At 29.8% G+C, this 6,015-nt stretch overlaps 1 long non-coding RNA gene across 1 annotated transcript in view; it reads right to left on the bottom strand.

The window, feature by feature from the left end:
* Window positions 1-5,565: 5,565 nt before the first annotated feature.
* Window positions 5,566-6,015, bottom strand: part of LOC101500804 (uncharacterized) — a 1,490-nt gene continuing 1,040 nt past the window's right edge. Inside the window, exon 2 of the long non-coding RNA XR_190218.4 lies at window positions 5,566-5,929. This is a non-coding gene — a long non-coding RNA (uncharacterized lncRNA). The remainder of the gene's footprint in view (window positions 5,930-6,015) is intronic.

Below are 6,015 nucleotides of genomic sequence, written 5' to 3'. Positions count from 1 at the left end.
ACTACTGTCAAGGTGGCATATATGACAGGAAGAACACATCATCCTTCTTTTTCTTTTTGTTTGGTAGAAATTCCATGAACTTTAGAAATAAAAGATGTTGTTTCCATGTCCTTCTCAATTGGACATTGATGAACAAGGCATAGATTGAATCTCGAACTTTATCAATCTCTTCTTTTTTCTTTTCCTCGTTCGTCTTTTCCTCTTGCTTATCTTCTTCTACCACAACAATGAAATTATCTTCAATCTTCAACTTCTCCTCCATCTTCTCAAACTTAACCACTTGTTCAAATAACCTCTCACATTGAGTTTCAAATCTTTCAATTGAAACCATGTTATTCTTCATGAATTCAACCAAAAAGTCTGTAATGTGTAAGTCTTTGTCATCTGATTCTTTGGATAGAATTTTTGGAGGTAGAATTTGTTCCCAATTGATCTTTTTAAATAAAAAAATAACATAAAATAAAATAAAATCAAAAATTTTATTGCAGAGCAAAAAATTTCAATTCAGTAAATAAATTAAATTCAATAGTGAATTGGCAATCCCCGGCAACGGCGCCAAAAACTTGATTGCGTTTCAGCAAGTGTACTGAATCGTTGCAAGTAATAATAAAACGGTAGTACCGAGTGTCGAACTCAAGGATTGCGTTTTACTATTGAATTATATTTGATTACTAGAATTGAACAAAAAGGTTCCCAAGTTGATTGAAATAATGTTTGAAATTAACAACAATAATAAAATTGATCTTTTATAATGAGAAAAATGTCAGGGATGAGTTTCACTTCGAATCCAACCTTGGTGTCTAATTTGATCCTAGTTACTGAATTCCTTTATTGAATTATTACCGAATTCTCTTTATTATTCTTGCCTTAATGTCTTAGTGACAGAACCTTTAATTCCAAAGTAACCCCTAATTCCTTAGTGAATTTAAGATTAGAATTAAGTATTACCATATAGAAATTCTCTTGTAAATTATTGCTTTGCAACTAATTTAATTAGTTTCATGACCTGCATCTATCCATAGACTACAAATTCATGAATTTCTCATCTCAAGCATTCGTAAAGTCCACTTCCGTTTCAAAATACAAATCGTAGAACATTTTAATGTTGATCAAGCAATAAAAAGCATTAAGCACAGAGATGAGAAAAACAATTCAATAAACTCATTCATATAACTAGAAATCAAATCAGAAAAATAAGGGTTTCATCTGGTTACACTCATCCCTAACAAATAGGGTTTAGTTACTCATGACAGAGATACAAATGATAAGAATTAAAGAAGAATTACAAGAATGATTCATGGATGATTCTTGATAAAACTGCTTCAATGGCGTTAGAAACGGTCGTCTTTGAGTTTCTATGCTAGGGCACAAGTCTCCCAAGTTCCCAAGAGTCAAAAAGATCCTAAAACAGTAAAAATCTGCGTTTTTATGGTTGCTAGTGCGCGTCGCGCGCCCCAAGCGCGGAAAACGCGCTCCAGACGCGCGTTGACAGAACTGAAACACGAGAAATGCGCTCCAGGCGCGCAGGGCGCGCTCCAGGCGCACAACATCTGCTTTCTGATGTATTTTGAATGTTTCTCATCTTTTGCGTCTGAATTTGGTCCCAGTGTCTTCATGAAAGTTGTAGATATGGATCTTAGCTTTCATTAGCACTTGGAGTGACACTAATTGGACATCTAGAACTCCAGATATGGCTGAAATACTCCACATATATCATGTTGATTTTTCACCAAAATTCAGCACTGCACTAAAACAAAACGCAATGTAAAATTACGACAAATTCCTACTTAATCAACGAAATAAAAACAAAAAATATTTTATTAACTCAAAGAACAAAAATCAACAAAATGTATCAAATAAATCCTTAATTTAACTGATGATTGAGGATAAATAAGACTAAGACAGTGGGAAAATATGCATATGATGAAGAGTCATCATTGTCACTCTCTCTGTTGCTTCTTTTGTTTGATTGCTTCTCTCTCTAGTGATTTGCTTTGTTGTTTCTCTCCATATTGATTGTTCTATTTGTTTGCTCTTCTCTCATGCGGTTCATCTATTTGGTTGCTTCTCTCTTTGTTTAGTTTGGTTTGGTGAAGTTTAGTTTGGTTTGATATGATTTAGTTTTGTTCGCACAACACCAGATTATCCCAAATTTATTTTGTCTCAGTTATTGTGTTTTTCGTATTTTCATATCATTATTTGTTATGACTGGTACTAAGGATGATTCTCTTCAAGCACATTGGAAAACACATTGTCCGTAATTGAGGAGAGCACATGAGAAGAATTTTAGGGGGCCATCGTTCAATGTTGTTGCTTCTGCTCCTTCTACCATTGGCTCTAGTTCTGGTTCTGTATACTCATCTGAGACTGCTTCCCAAATATCTGATATTGCAGAACAATTTCAAAAAAATTGCTTGTTTGTTATGATCAGTATTAAGGAGTTGATTTTGGTTTGGTTCACATGCTTTTAATTGTTGTGGTTCTTTGCTGATTTGGTTGATAATTTAATTGTTCGTCTCTTTTATCTCTTTGGTTGCTTTCTTCTGTGTTGTCGCTCTCTCTGTTGCTTCTTTTGTTTGATTGCTCCTCTCTCTAGCGATTTGCTTTGTTGCTTCTCTCCATATTGATTGTTCTATTTGTTTGATCTTCTCTCATGTGGTTCATCTATTTGGTTGTTTCTCTCTTTGTTTAGTTTGGTTTGGTGTAGTTTAGTTTGGTTTGATTTAGTTTGGTTTGATATGATTTAGTTTTGTTTGGTTCTATTTGGTTTGGTTTGTTTTGATTTGGTTTCGTGGTGCTGCTTCTTTGGTTGTTCCTATCTGTTGATTTTGATATGGTTGTTGCTCTTTTTTTTTATCGCTCCTTTTTCGGTTTGATTTTATGTTGGCTTGGTTCTTCTCTTGATTGTGACTATTTGATATGATTTCTTGTTGGTTTGGTTTCTCTCCTTATTGTGATTGTTTGGTATAGCTAATGATCCTCTATTTGGCTTTTGCTTCTTCTTTCGTTGCTTCTCTCTTTGTTGGTTCTTCTCTTTGATTGTTGCTTCTTCTTTGGTGACATCCATCTTGTCCCCCCGGCTGTCCAACCATCTTCTGCGATTGTTGATCCTCCTCGTTACCCCTTTCGTCAACTTTGTCTGAGCCCTCTTCCAATAAAGAGTCTGTTCTTGATCCTCTTTGGCAGCAGGCTATGGCAGAAGAACTATCTGCATTGCCCAAAATCAATACTTGGGAATTAATACCTCTTCCTCCTGGAAAACGTGCTATTGGGTCTCGTTGGGTATACAAGATCAAAACTCGTCATCATCTTCAGCATGGAACCATTACTCTACCGTTTGTCTCTTCTTCTTTACAGATTGTTGATTTGTTCACAAAGATGCATTCCATTAAACGTTTTCGTTTTTTAGTTGACAAACTCTCGATGCTCCATGTTAATGCATCGTGAGTTTGAGGAGAGATGTTAGATAATGTTATTATATATTAGTAGTAAGGGTATTTTTGACATTTCTATTCTTTTATATATACTCATTGTAACCCTATTAACTGAAGTTTGGTTCCTTTTATGTTATGAAACCCTAGACTGATTGTCTCTCTTCTTCCTCTTTTCATTGTTAATACAATACACAAATAATTTTATGTATTAATATAGAAGAGAATATTCAATTTCACACAAAATAAAATAATGAGAAAAAAATAGAGTATCCATGAATACAATATGAGTAGTACTGATATTAGATAAGTAGTTGGTAATACTTCACCATTTTAAATAAAAATAGTATGTTTTAGATAAATAACTTAACTAGTTAATGTAAGTAATTAAACAATTAATATATTTAATATCTCCTTCAAACTAGAAATTGTTTATTATACTTTGAGATTGAAAAATGTCAAAAAAAGAAATGATAGAAAAGACATTTGCCGACAATAATGTGAAATGCCGAAAATTTATCAATCGAAAGAATATGAATATTGCGTTTAACTCTCTACTACCTTTGTGTCTTATTATAAGGACTTGTTATTTGTTTACTCTTATTAAAAAAAAAAAGTTGGTAAGGTATTAATAAATGGTATGTTTGAAATAAAAATAAAAATACGTCTAATAAGTTGAAATGGTGTTTAAATTTTGCCACAGTTTTTTTCTTCCAAAAGGTAATTGTTATTGAGATAAAGGTAATATTATAGTTTTTATGGATAAAAGCTAAAAACATTGATTAAACAGTAATTTATTATTACTAATATCAGCAAATATTGAAAGAAAATGAAACTGGCTTGTTTTGCTGTACTTAGAGACTTCACAATCCTATATGATTGAATTGAAGTACCCCATGTTGGCATGCTGAAAAATCTTGGACTTAATCTTTCCAATCATCTTTTATTTATTGATAAAGTCATTGACAACTTTCTGTGTTTAGAACTGATGAAGGATCAAAACATATTTCAACAAAGGTTTAATGAATTTATTTTTAAGAAAAAGTTGAGAAAAAAAGTTGTGAAATAATTTCTCTCTTGTACTATATTATTATTCTTTATTTAATTTATTGATTAGTGAAAATCAAAAACAGAAAATTCAATAATATTAATAATATTCATTATATCATACTTTAAATAAAAGAAATTACTTATATACAAAAATTATTACTTTTGTTGCATTATGTAGAATTTTTCTTCTATTTTATCAAAAATAAATAAATAATAATACATAAATAAAATATATAACAAAACTTTATTATAAAAATTATACATTAATACATAAATAAAAACTATTACAACATATTAATTTTATCAATTTATTATCGAATATAAAAATCAGTTGATATGGATATCATTACATCCACATCTATTAATTAATAAATAATCAAAATATTTGTCGTATTTTTTATTTTCAAATATCAACACGTACGAATTGTTTTTCCCGTTTCTAAGTGAAAGAATTTGATTGTATGGAGAAAAACTAGAATGCATGTGTTTATATTTAGTGAAACTATATATATAAAATCTAACCATCTTTGTCAATATCTACGGGTACATTTAAAAGAGAATATGTACCGAAGTGTTTACCTATAAAATTTCACAATAAAGATGAAATGTAATTACTTTTAATAAAATATTATTTTTGCCAAAAAAATATAATTGAGGTCTCATCAAATTTCCCTTCAAATCTCAAAAAATATTTCGACCGATCCTAATATCCTTTGTGTTTCCTTTTACAATGTTTGCTCGTTATTTTTGTAACGTTGTCTACTATTAGTTAATTTACTTGAAGAAGAAGATATAACATAAACTTTTATAAGGCTAAAACTAAATTTATTGTATTTTGGAGAGAATAAAATGAATTTTTTTATTATGTAGAAACTAAAACAATATTTTTTATTTAATTTTATAGAGACTAATTACATATTTACAAATTAAGAACTAAGATGATCTATATTTGTTTTACAACCAAGCAAATCTATATTAATTGCATCCATATTTTCTTAGAATAACATCGCAAAATCATGACGCAAATACTAAAATAATAAGATTTTATTGAATGATAAAATAAATATCTTTTTAACAGCAAGACTTAATAAAAAAATAAGAACCAACTCCACTATTTCTTATAACTCATACATGGTCTAAGCTGACATATATTTTTATAAAACTAAAATTAAATTTCTTGCATAGTACAAAGACTAAAATGAATTGTTTTTATTATGTAAAGACTAGAATAACTTTTTTTTTTTGTTTTACATGACTAATTAGATATTTAAACATATTAAGAACAAAAATCTATATTTGTTTTAAAAAGCAGATCCATATTAATTAGTTGCATCCATATTTTTTCTAGTAATTGCCGCAATGAGGTTTATCATCTGGGCATGATGGGCGTTGGGGTCCTTGGGGACCACTCAGAAGTAACCTTCTATTCTTAATCATTCCATACGAACCTATAAAATGAATGAAATAGCATATATATATATATATATATATATATATATATATATATATTTATTATTTAAAAATATTATTTTTT

Source organism: Cicer arietinum, chromosome 7 (assembly GCF_000331145.2).
Source record: "Cicer arietinum cultivar CDC Frontier isolate Library 1 chromosome 7, Cicar.CDCFrontier_v2.0, whole genome shotgun sequence".
Lineage (NCBI taxonomy): Eukaryota > Viridiplantae > Streptophyta > Magnoliopsida > Fabales > Fabaceae > Cicer > Cicer arietinum.
This window is presented reverse-complemented; position numbering and strand designations above follow the sequence as displayed.